This window comes from Arachis ipaensis, chromosome B1 (genome assembly GCF_059453495.1).
Source record: "Arachis ipaensis isolate K30076 ecotype BB chromosome B1, ASM5945349v1, whole genome shotgun sequence".
Lineage (NCBI taxonomy): Eukaryota > Viridiplantae > Streptophyta > Magnoliopsida > Fabales > Fabaceae > Arachis > Arachis ipaensis.
In genome coordinates this window covers 43285072-43298588 of record NC_142436.1, presented here as the reverse complement: position 1 = coordinate 43298588, position 13517 = coordinate 43285072, and the positions used below count along the sequence as shown (strand labels likewise).

The 13517-nt window shown below is 41.8% G+C and overlaps 2 non-coding genes across 2 annotated transcripts; one reads left to right on the top strand and one right to left on the bottom strand.

The window, feature by feature from the left end:
- Positions 1–369: 369 nt before the first annotated feature.
- LOC148576369 (small nucleolar RNA R71) lies at positions 370–477 on the bottom strand. The gene has a single exon (XR_015904100.1). It is a non-coding gene; the product is annotated as a small nucleolar RNA R71 (small nucleolar RNA).
- A 12348-nt stretch (positions 478–12825) lies between these two features.
- On the top strand, positions 12826–12933 carry LOC148576368 (small nucleolar RNA R71). The gene has a single exon (XR_015903210.1). It is a non-coding gene; the product is annotated as a small nucleolar RNA R71 (small nucleolar RNA).
- Positions 12934–13517: the final 584 nt, after the last annotated feature.

The following is a 13517-nucleotide window of genomic DNA, read 5'->3' as shown; positions in this document are numbered from 1 at the left end:
AGGAAGATGCTTGGTGACTTTACTGCACCTAATTCCAATTTACATAGAAGAAGCATCTCCATTCCTGCCATTGGAGTAAACAACTTTGAGCTGAAACCTCAATTAGTTTCTCTGATGCAGCAGAACTGCAAGTTTTATGGACTTCTATCTGAAGATCCTTTTCAGTTCTTAACTGAATTCTTGCAGATATGTGATACTGTTAAGACTAATGGAGTAGATCCTGAAGTCTACAGGCTCATGCTTTTCCCTTTTGCTGTAAGAGACAGAGCTAGATTATGGTTGGATTCTCAACCCAAAGACAGCCTGAACTCTTGGGATAAGCTGGTCACGGCTTTCTTAGCCAAGTACTTTCCTCCTCAAAAGCTGAGCAAGCTTAGAGCTGATGTTCAAACCTTCAGACAGAAAGAAGGTGAATCCCTCTATGAAGCTTGGAAAAGATACAAACAGTTGACCAAAAAGTGTCCTTCTGACATGCTTTCAGAATGGACCATCCTGGATATATTCTATGATGGTTTATCTGAGCTATCAAAAATGTCACTGGACACTTCTGCAGGTGGATCCATTCACCTAAAGAAAACGCCTGCAGAAGCTCAAGAACTCATTGACATGGTTGCTAATAACCAGTTCATGTACACTTCTGAAAGGAATCCTGTGAGTAATGGGACTCCTATGAAGAAGGGAGTTCTTGAAGTTGATACTCTGAATGCCATATTGGCTCAGAATAAAATATTGACTCAGCAAGTCAATATGATCTCTCAGAGTCTGCATGGAATGCAAGCTGCATCCAACAGTACTCAAGAGGCTTCTTATGAAGAAGAAGCTTATGATCCTGAGAACCCTGCAATAGCAGAGGTGAATTACTTAGATGAACCTTATGGAAACACCTATAACTCATCATGGAGAAATCATCCAAATTTCTCATGGAAGGATCAAAAGCCTCAACAAGGCTTTAATAATGGTGGAAGAAACAGGTTTAACAATAATAAACCTTTTCCATCATCCACTCAGCAACAGACAGAGAACACTGAACAAAATGCTTCTAATTTAGCAAATCTAGTCTCTGATCTATCCAAGGCCACTGTAAGTTTCATGAATAAAACAAAATCTTCCATTAGAAATTTGGAAGCACAAGTGGGCCAGCTGAGTAAAAGGATCACTGAAATCCCTCCCAGTACTGTCCCATGCAATACAGAAGAGAACCCAAAAGGAGAGTGCAAGGCCATTGACATAAGCACTATGGCCGAACCTACTAGGGGAGTGGAGGACGTGAATCCCAAGGAGGAAGACCTCCTGGGACGTCCAGTGATCAATAAGGAGCTTCCCTCTGAGGAACCAAAGGACTCTGAGGCTCATCTAGAGACCATAGAGATTCCATTGAACCTTCTTATGCCCTTCATGAGCTCTGATGAGTATTCCTCTTCTTAAGAGAATGAGGATGTTACTGAAGAGCAAACTGCCAAGTTTCTTGGTGCAATCATGAAGCTAAATGCCAAATTATTTGGCAGTGATACTTGGGAAGTTGAACCTCCCTTGTTCATCAATGAACTAAGTGATCTGGATCAACTGACATTGCCTTAGAAGAGACAGGATCCTGAAAAGTTCATAATACCCTGTACCATAGGCACCATGATCTTTAAGGCCCTGTATGACCTTGGTTCAGGAATAAAACTCATGCCCCTCTCTGTAATAGAGAAAATGGGAATCTATGGGGTGCAAGCTGCTAAAATCTCATTAGAGATGGCAGACAGTTCAAGAAAACAGGCTTATGGACAAGTAGAGGACGTGTTAGTAAATGTTGAAGGCCTTTACATCCCTGCTGATTTCATAGTCCTGGATACTGGAAAGGAAGAGGATGAATCCATCATCCTAGGAAGACCTTTCCTGGCCACAGCAAGAGCTGTGATTGATGTTGACAGAGGTGAAATAGTCCTTCAATGGAATGAGGACTCCCTTGTGTTTAAAACTCAAGGATCTCCCTCTGCAACCATGGAGAGGAAGCAAAAAAAGCTTCTCTCAAAGCAGAGTCAACCAGAGCCCCCACAGTCAAACTCTAAGTTTGGTGTTGGGAGGCCACAACCAAACTCTAAGTTTGGTGTTGAACTCCCATATCCAAACTCTAAGTTTGGTGTTGGAGAGTTTCAACAATGCTCTGAACATCTGTGAGGCTCCATGAGAGCCCACTGTCAAGCTATTGACATTAAAGAAGTGCTTGTTGGGAGGCAACCCAATTTTTATTTATCTAACTATATTTTTCTTAATTATATGTCTTTATAGGTTCATGATCATGTGGAGTCACAAAATAAATATAAAAATTGAAAACGGAATAAAAAACAGCAGAAGAAAAATCACACCCTGGAGGAGCATCTGTCTGGCGTTCAGCGCCAGAACAGAGCATGGTTCTGGCGCTGAACGCCCAAAATGGGCAGCTTCTGGGCGCTGAACGCCAGAACAGGCATGGTTCTGGCGTTCAATGCCAGAAATGGCACACAAATGGGCGCTGAACGCCCAAAATGGCCACCAACCTGGCGCTGAACGCCCAGAGTTGTGTGCAAAGGCATTTTTACATGCCTAATGGGTGCAGGGATGTAAATCCTTGAACACCTCAGGATCTGTGGACCCCACAGGATACCCACCTACCTCCACTCACTTCTTCTCACCACTCTCTTTCACACAACCCCATAAACACTCTTCCCCAAAAACCCTTCACCAATCACCTCAAACTCTCTTCCCCATCACCTCTTCACCACTCACATCCATCCACTCTTCCCCATAAACCTACCTCATAAACTCCACCTACCTTCAAAATTCAAAACCAATTTCCCACCCAAACCCACCCATATGGCCGAACCTTAACCCCCCTCCCTTCCCTATATAAAGCCCTCCATTCTTCATCAAATTCACACAACACACCCCTCTACACTCCTCTTGGCCGAAACCACATCTCCCTCTCCCTCTCCATATTTCTTCTTCTTCTTCTTCTATTCTTTTGTTTATTGCTCGAGGGCGAGCAATATTCTAAGTTTGGTGTGGTAAAAGCATAGGCTTTTTGTTTTTCCATTACCATTGATGGCACCTAAGACCGGAGAATCCTCTAGAAAGGGGAAAGAGAAGATAAAAGCTTCCACATCCGAGTCATGGGAGATGGAAAGGTTCATCTCCAAAGCCCATCAAGACCACTTCTATGATGTTGTGGCCAAGAAGAAGGTGATCCCCGAGGTCCCTTTCAAACTCAAAAGAAATGAGTATCCGGAGATTCGACATGAAATTCAAAGAAGAGGTTGGGAAGTTCTAACAAATCCCATCCAACAAGTCGGCATCATAATGGTTCGAGAGTTCTATGCCAATGCATGGATCACCAAGAACCATGATCAAAGTAAGAACCCGGATCCAAAGAACTATGTTACAATGGTTCGGGGGAAATACTTAGATTTTAGTCCGGAGAATGTGAGGTTGGCGTTTAACTTGCCCATGATGCAAGGAGATGAACGCCTCTACACTAGAAGGGTCAACTTTAATCAAAGGTTGGACCAAGTCCTTATGGACATATGTGTAGAAGGAGCTCAATGGAAGATTGACTCCAAAAGCAAGCCGGTTCAACTAAGAAGATTGGACCTCAAGCCTGTGGCTAGAGGATGGTTGGAGTTCATTCAATGCTCAATCATTCCCACTAGCAACAAGTCTGAAGTTACTATAGACCGGGCCATCATGATCCATAGCATCATGATTGGAGAAGAGGTGGAAGTTCATGAGATTATACCTCAAGAACTCTACAAGGTGGCTGACAAGTCCTCTACTATGGCAAGGTTAGCCTTTCCTCACCTCATTTGCCACCTATGCAATTCGGCTGGAATTGACATAGAGGGAGATATCCTCATTAAAGAGGACAAGCCCATCACTAAGAAAAAGATGGAGCAAGCAAGAGAGCCCACTCATGGAGCTCAAGAGGCGTATGAAGCTCATCACCATGAGATCCTGGAAATGCCTCAAATGCACTTTCCTCCACAAAACTATTGGGAGCAAATCAACACCTCCCTAGGAGAATTGAGTTCCAATATGGGACAACTAAGGGTGGAACATCAAGAGCACTCCATCATGCTTCATGAAATAAGAGAAGATCAAAAAGCAATGAGGGAGGAGCAACAAAGACAAGGAAGAGACATAGAAGAGCTCAAGGACATCATTGGTTCCTCAAGAAGGAAACGCCACCATCACTAAGGTGGATTCATTCCTTGTTCTTATTTCTTCTGTTTTTTGTTTCTATGTTATGTGCTTATCGATATTCGTGTCTTCATTACATGATCATTAGTAGTTAGTAACTATGTCTTAAAGATATGAATGTCCTATGAATCCATCACCTCTCTTAAATGAAAAATGTTTTAATTCAAAAGAACAAGAAGTACATGAGTTTCGAATTTATCCTTGAACTTAGCTTAATTATATTGATGTGGTGACAATGCTTCTTGTTTTCTGAATGTATGCTTGAACAGTGCATATGTCTTTTGAAGTTGTTGTTTAAGAATGTTAAATATGTTGGCTCTTGAAAGAATGATGACTAGGAGACATGTTATTTGATAATCTGAAAAATCATAAAAATAATTCTTGAAGCAAGAAAAAGCAGCAAAGAACAAAGCTTGCAGAAAAGAAAAAAAGAAAAAAAAAGGGGTGAAAAAAATAGAAAAAAAATAGAAAGAAAAAGAAAAAACAAGCAGAAAAAGTCAATAACCCTTAAAACCAAAAGGCAAAGGCATATAAAAAGGATCCCAAGGCTTTGAGCATCAGTGGATAGGAGGGCCTAAAGGAATAAAATCCTGGTCTAAGCGGCTAAACCAAGCTGTCCCTAACCATGTGCTTGTGGCGTGTAGGTGTCAAGTGAAAACTTGAGACTGAGTGGTTAAAGTCAAGGTCCAAAGCAAAAAAAAGAGTGTGCTTAAGAACCCTGGACACCTCTAATTGGGGACTTTAGCAAAGCTGAGTCACAATCTGAAAAGGTTCACCCAATTATGTGTCTGTGGCATTTATGTATCCGGTGGTAATACTGGAAAACAAAGTGCTTAGGGCCACGGCCAAGACTCATGATATAGCTGTGTTCAAGAATCATCATACTGAACTAGGAGAATCAATAACACTATCTGAAATCTGAGTTCCTATAGATGCCAATCAATCTGAACCTCAATGGATAAAGTGAGATGCCAAAACTATTCAAGAGGCAAAAAGCTATAAGTCCCGCTCATTTGATTGAAGCTATGTTTCATTGATAGTTTGGAATTTATAGTATATTCTCTTCTTTTTATCCTATTTGATTTTCAGTTGCTTGGGGACAAGCAACAATTTAAGTTTGGTGTTGTGATGAGCGGATAATTTATACGCTTTTTGACATTGTTTTTAGTATGTTTTTAGTAGGATCTAGTTACTTTTAGGGATGTTTTCATTAGTTTTTATGTTAAATTCACATTTCTGGACTTTACTATGAGATTGTATGTTTTTTTGTGATTTCAGATATTTTCTGACTGAAATTGAGGGACTTGAGCAGAAATCAGATTCAGAGGTTGAAGAAGGACTACTGATGCTGTTGGATTCTGACCTCCCTGCACTCAAAGTGGATTTTCTGGAGCTACAGAACTCGAAATGGCGCGCTTCCAATTGCGTTGGAAAGTAGACATCCAGGACTTTCCAGAAATATATAATAGTCTATACTTTGGCCAAGAATAGATGACGTAAACTGGCATTCAACGCCAGATTTCTGCCCAAATCTGGCGTCCAGCGCCAGAAAAGGAGCCAAAACCAGAGTTGAACGCCCAAACTGGCACAAAAGCTGGCGTTCAACTCCAAGAAGGACCTCTACACGTGCAACACTCAAGCCCAGCCCAAGCACACACCAAGTGGGCCCCGGAAGTGGATTTATGCATCAATTACTTACTCATGTAAACCCTAGTAGCTAGTTTATTATAAATAGGACATTTTACTAATCTTTTTGACCATCTGGGAACGCATTGTTCTTAGACCATGGGGGCTGGCCATCTCGGTCATGCCTGGACCTTTCACTTATGTATTTTTAACGGTAGAGTTTCTACACTCCATAGATTAAGGTGTGGAGCTCTGCTGTTCCTCAAAGATTAATGCAAAGTACTACTGTTTTCTATTCAATTCATCTTATTTCGCTTCTAAGATATCCATTCTTACCCAAGAACGTGATGAAGGTGATGATTATGTGTGACGCTCATCACCATTCTCCCCTATGAACACGTGCCTGACAAACACTTCCGTTCTACATGAAATAAGCTAGAATGAATATCTCTTAGATCTCTGGTGCACGAAATTGTGATCTCTGGTAATGGCTTCTCAAGCCAGATACTCTGATCTAGTTTTACAGTCTATCACAACTTCGATACAACTAACCAGCAAGTGCACTGGGTCGTCCAAGTAATACCTTACGTGAGTAAGGGTCGAATCCCACGGAGATTGTTGGTATGAAGCAAGCTATGGTCACCTTGTAAATCTCAGTTAGGCGGATATAAATTGATAATGATGTTTTCGAATTATAAATAATAAAATAGGGATAGAGATACTTATGTAAATCATTGGTAGGAATTTCAGATAAGCGAATGGAGATGCTTTTCGTTCCTCTGAACCTCTGCTTTCTTGCTATCTTCATCCAATCAGTCTTACTCCTTTCCATGGCTGGCTGTATGCAAGGGCATCACCGTTGTCAGTGGCTACATCCCCTCCTCTCAGTGAATAATATGCTCACGCACCCTGTCACGGCACGGCTATTCATCTGTCGGTTCTAGATCATGCTGGAATAGGATTCACCCTCCTTTTGCGTCTGTCACTAACGCCCAACAATCGCGAGTTTAAAGCTCGTCACAGTCATTCAATCATTGAATCCTACTCAGAATACCACAGACAAGGTTTAGACCTTCCGGATTCTCTTGAGTGCCACCATCATTCTAGCTTACGCCACGAAGATTCCGGTTAAGAGATCTAAGAGATACTCATTCTAGCTTATTTCATGTAGAACGGAAGTGTTTGTCAGGCACGTGTTCATAGGGGAGATGGTGATGAGCGTCACACATAATCATCACCTTCATCACGTTCTTGGATGCGAATGGATATCTTAGAAGCGAAATAAGATGAATTGAATAGAAAACAGTAGTACTTGCATAAATCTTTGAGGAACAGCAGAGCTCCACACCTTAATCTATGGAGTGTAGAAACTCTACCGTTGAAAATACATAAGTGAAGGTCCAGGCATGGCCGAGATGGCCAGCCCCCAAAACGTGATCAAAGGATCATAAGGTAATCCAAAGATGCCTAATACAATAGTAAAAGGTCCTATTTATAATAAACTAGCTACTAGGGTTTACATGAGTAAGTAATTGATGCATAAATCCACTTCCGGGGCCCACTTGGTATGTGCTTGGGCTTGGGCTTGAGTGTAGCACGTGCAGAGGCCTTTTGTGGAGTTGAACGCCAGTTCCTGTGCCAGTTTGGGCGTTCAACTCTGGTTTTGGATCCTTTTCTGGCGCTGGACGCCAGATTTGGGCAGAAGGCTGGCGTTGAACGCCAGTTTACGTCGTCTATTCTTGGCCAAAGTATGGACTATTATATATTGCTGGAAAGCCCTGGATGTCTACTTTCCAACGCAATTGGAAGCGCGCCATTTCGAGTTCTGTAGCTCCAGAAAATCCACTTTGAGTGCAGGGAGGTCAGAATCCAACAGCATCAGCAGTCCTTTTTCAACCTCTGAATCTGATTTCTGCTCAAGTCCCTCAATTTAGCCAGAAAATACCTGAAATCACAGAAAAACACACAAACTCATAGTAAAGTCCAGAAATGTGAATTTAACATAAAAACTAATGAAAACATCCCTAAAAGTGACTAGATCCTACTAAAAACATACTAAAAACAATGCCAAAAAGCGTATAAATTATCCGCTCATCACAACACCAAACTTAAATTGTTGCTTGTCCCCAAGCAACTGAAAATCAAATAGGATAAAAATAAGAGAATATACTATAAATTCCAAACTATCAATGAAACAGAGCTTCAATCATATGAGCGGGACTTATAGCTTTTTGCCTCTTGAATAGTTTTGGCATCTCACTTTATCCATTGAAGTTTAGAATGATTGGCATCTATAGGAACTTCAGATTTTGAATGGTATTATTGACTCTCCTAGTTCAGTATGATGATTCTTGAACACAGCTTCTTTATGAGTCTTGGCCGTGGCCCTAAGCACTTTGTTTTCCAGTATTACCACCGGATACATAAATGCCACAGACACATAATTGGGTGAACCTTTTTAGATTGTGACTCAGCTTTGCTAAAGTCCCCAATTAGAGGTGTCCAGGGTTCTTAAGCACACTCTTTGTTTTTGCTTTGGACCTTGACTTTAACCGCTCAGTCTCAAGTTTTCACTTGACACCTACACGCCACAAGCACATGGTTAGGGACAGCTTGGTTTAGCCGCTTAGACCAGGATTTTATTCCTTTAGGCCCTCCTATCCACTGATGCTCAAAGCCTTGGGATCCTTTTTATTTGCCCTTGCCTTTTGGTTTTAAGGGTTATTGGCTTTTTCTGCTTGCTTTTTCTTTTTCTTTCTATTTTTTTTTTCGCCTAGTTTTTTTCTTCTTTTTTTTTTCTGCAAGCTTTGTTCTTTGCTGCTTTTTCTTGCTTCAAGAATCATTTTTATGATTTTTCAGATTATCGAATAACATGTCTCCTAGTCATCATTCTTTCAAGAGCCAACATATTTAACATTCTTAAACAACAACTTCAAAAGACATATGCACTGTTCAAGCATTCATTCAGAAAACAAGAAGCATTGTCACCACATCAATATAATTAAGCTAAGTTCAAGGATAAATTCGAAACTCATGTACTTCTTGTTCTTTTGAATTAAAACATTTTTCATTTAAGAGAGGTGATGGATTCATAGGACATTCATGACTTTAAGACAAAGTTACTAACTATTAATGATCATGTAATGAAGACACAAACATAGATCAGCACATAACATAGAAAACGAAAAACAGAGGAAATAAGAACTAGGAATGAATCCACCTTAGTGATGGTGGCGTTTCCTTCTTGAGGAACCAATGATGTCCTTGAGCTCTTCTATGTCTCTTCCTTGTCTTTGTTGCTCCTCCCTCATTGCTTTTTGATCTTCTCTTATTTCATGGAGCATGATGGAGTGCTCTTGATGTTCCACCCTTAGTTGTCCCATATTGGAACTTAGTTCTTCTAGGGAGGTGTTGATGTGCTCCCAATAGTTTTGTGGAGGAAAGTGCATTTGAGGCATTTCCGGAATCTCATGGTGATGAGCTTCTTGAGCTCCATGACTGGGCTCTCTTGCTTGCTCCATCTTTTTCTTAGTGATGGGCTTTTCCTCTTTAATGAGGATATCTCCCTCTATGTCAATCCCGGCTGAATTGCATAGGTGGCAAATGAGGTGAGGAAAGGCTAACCTTGCCATAGTGGAGGACTTGTCAGCCACCTTGTAGAGTTCTTGAGGTATAATTTCATGAACTTCCACCTCTTCTCCAATCATGATGCTATGGATCATGATGGCCCGGTCTATAGTAACTTCAGACCGGTTGCTAGTGGGAATGATTGAGCATTGAATAAACTCCAACCATCCTCTAGCTATAGGCTTGAGGTCCAATTTTCTTAGTTGAATCGGCTTGCCTTTGGAGTCAATCTTCCATTGAGCTCCTTCTACACATATGTCCATAAGGACTTGGTCCAACCTTTGATCAAAGTTGACTCTCCTTGTGTAGGGGCGTGCGTTCTCTTCCATGTATGGCAAGTTGAACGCCAACCTCACATTCTCCGGACTAAAATCTAAGTATTTCCCCCGAACCATTGTAACATAGTTCTTTGGATCCGGGTTCTTACTTTGATCATGGTTCTTGGTGATCCATGCATTGGCATAGAACTCTTGAACCATTAGGATGCCGACTTGTTGGATGGGATTTGTTAGAACTTCCCAACCTCTTCTTTGAATTTCATGTCGGATCTCCGGATACTCATTTCTTTTGAGTTTAAAAGGGACCTCAGGGATCACCTTCTTCTTGGCCACAACATCATAGAAGTGGTCTTGATGGGCTTTGGAGATGAACCTTTCCATCTCCCATGACTCGGATGTGGAAGCTTTTATCTTCCCTTTCCCTCTTCTAGAGGATTCTCCGGTCTTAGGTGCCATCAATGGTAATGGAAAAACAAAAAAAAGCTATGCTTTTACCCCACCAAACTTAGAATATTGCTCGCCCTCGAGCAATAAACAAAAGAATAGAAGAAGAAGAAGAAGAAATATGGAGAGGGAGAGGGAGATGTGGTTTCGGCTAAGGAGAGTGTAGAGGGGTGTGTTGTGTGAATTTGGTGAAGAATGGAGGTCTTTATATAGGGAATGGAGGAGGGGTTAAGGTTCGGCCATATGGGTGGGTTTGGGTGGGAAATTGGTTTTGAATTTTGAAGGTAGGTGGAGTTTTATGAGGTAGGTTTATTGGGAAGAGTGGGTGGATGTGAGTGGTGAAGGTTTAATGGGGAAGAGAGATTGAGGTGATTGGTGAAGGGCTTTTAGGGAAGAGTGTTTATGGGGTTGTGTGAAAGAGAGTGGTGAGAAGAAGTGAGTGGAGGTAGGTGGGGATCCTGTGGGGTCCACAGATCCTGAGTGGATCCTGTGGGGTCCACAGATCCTGAGATGTTCAAGGAATTACATCCCTGCACCCATTAGGCATGTAAAAATGCCTTTGTACCCAACTCTGGGCGTTCAGCGCCAGGTTGGTGGCCATTTTGGGCGTTCAACACCCATCTGTGTGCCATTTCTGGCGTTGAACGCCAGAACTATGCCTGTTCTGGCGTTCAGCGCCCAGAAGCTGCCCATTTTGGGCGTTCAGCGCCAGAACCATGCTCTGTTCTGGCGCTGAACGCTAGACAGATGCTCCTCCAGGGTGTAATTTTTCTTCTGCTGTTTTTTATTCCGTTTTCAATTTTTATATTTATTTTGTGACTCCACATGATCATGAACATAAGAAAACATGAAAAACAATAAAAATAAGAATTAGATAAACATTGGGTTGCCTCCCAACAAGCGCTTCTTTAATGTCAATAGCTTGACAGTGGGCTCTCATGGAGCCTCATAGATGTGCAGAGCTTTGTTGAGACTCTCCAACACCAAACTTAGAGTTTGGATATGGGAGTTCAACACCAAACTTAGAGTTTGGTTGTGGCCTCCCAACACCAAACTTAGAGTTTGACTGTGGGGTCTCTGGTTGACTCTGCTTTGAGAGAAGCTTTTCAAGCTTCCTCTCCATGGTTGCAGAGGGAGATCCTTGAGTTTTAAACACAAGGGAGTTCTCATTCCATTAAAGGACTATTTCACCTCTGTCAACATCAATCACAGCTCTTGCTGTGGCCAGGAAAGGTCTTCCTAGGATGATGGATTCATCCTCTTCCTTTCCAGTATCCAGGACTATGAAATCAGCAGGGATGTGAAGGCCTTCAACCTTTACTAACACGTCCTCTACTTGTCCATATGCCTGTTTTCTTGAGCTGTCTGCCATCTCTAATGAGATTTTAGCAGCTTGCACCCCATAGATTCCCAGTTTCTCTATCACAGAGAGGGGCATGAGGTTTATTCCTGAACCAAGGTCACACAGAGCTTTAAAGATCATAGTGCCTATGGTACAGGGTATTATGAACTTTCCAGGATCCTGTCTCTTCTAAGGCAATGTCAGTTGATCCAGATCACTCAGTTCATTGATGAACAAGGGAGGTTCAACTTCCCAAGTATCAATGCCAAATAATTTGGCATTCAGCTTCATGATTGCACCAAGAAACTTGGCGGTTTGCTCTTCAGTAACATCCTCATTCTCTTCAGAAGAGGAATACTCATCAGAGCTCATGAAGGGCATAAGGAGGTTCAATGGAATCTCTATGGTCTCTAGATGAGCCTCAGAGTCCTTTGGTTCCTCAGAGGGAAGCTCCTTATTGATCACTGGACGTCCCAGGAGGTCTTCCTCCTTGGGATTCACGTCCTCTCCTCTCCTCACAGGTTCGGCCATGGCGCTTATGTCAATGGCCTTGCACTCTCCTTTTGGGTTCTCTTCTGTATTGCTTGGGAGAGTACTAGGAGGGATTTCAGTGATCCTTTTACTCAGCTGGCCCACTTGTGCTTCCAGATTTCTAATGGAAGACCTTGTTTCATTCATGAAACATACAGTGGCCTTAGATAGATCAGAGACTAGATTTGCTAAATTAGAAGCATTTTGTTCAGAGTTCTCTGTCTGTTGCTGAGTTGATGATGGAAAAGGCTTGCTATTGCTAAACCTGTTTCTTCCACCATTATTAAAGCCTTGTTGGGGCTTTTGATCCTTCCAGGAGAAATTTGGATGATTTCTCCATGTTGAGTTATAGGTGTTTCCATAAGGTTCACCTAAGTAATTTACCTCTGCTATTGCAGGGTTCTCAGGATCATAAGCTTCTTCTTCAGAAGATGCCTCTTGAGTACTGTTGGATGCAGCTTGCATTCCATGCAGACTCTGAAAAATCATATTGACTTGCTGAGTCAATATTTTGTTCTGAGCCAATATGACATTCAGAGTATCAACTTCAAGAACTCCCTTCTTCATAGGCGTCCCATTACTCACAGGATTCCTTTCAGAAGTGTACATGAACTGGTTATTAGCAACCATGTCAATGAGTTCTTGAGCTTCTGCAGGCGTTTTCTTTAGGTGAATGGATCCACCTGCAGAAGTGTCCAGTGACATCTTTGATAGCTCAGATAAACCATCATAGAATATATCCAGGATGGTCCATTCTGAAAGCATGTCAGAAGGACACTTTTTGGTCAACTGTTTGTATCTTTCCCAAGCTTCATAGAGGGATTCACCTTCTTTCTGTCTGAAGGTTTGAACATCAGCTCTAAGCTTGCTCAGCTTTTGAGGAGGAAAGTACTTGGCTAAGAAAGCCGTGACCAGCTTATCCCAAGAGTTCAGGCTGTCTTTGGGTTGAGAATCCAACCATAATCTAGCTCTGTCTCTTACAGCAAAAGGGAAAAGCATGAGCCTGTAGACTTCAGGATCTACTCCATTAGTCTTAACAGTATCACATATCTGCAAGAATTCAGTTAAGAACTGAAAAGGATCTTCGGATGGAAGTCCATGAAACTTGCAGTTCTGCTGCATCAGAGAAACTAATTGAGGTTTCAGCTCAAAGTTGTTTGCTCCAATGGCAGGAATGGAGATGCTTCTTCCATGTAAATTGGAATTAGGTGCAGTAAAGTCACCAAGCATCTTCCTTACATTATTATTATTTTCGGCTGCCATCTCCTTTTCCTGTTCAAAAATTTCTGAAAGGTTATCTCTGGATTGTTGTATTTTAGCGTCTCTTAATTTTCTCTTCAGAGTCCTTTCAGGTTCTGGATCTGCTCCCACAAGAATGTTCTTATCCTTGCTCCTGCTCATATGACAAAGAAGAAGGCACAGAAAAATAATAATAATAGAGATCCTTTATA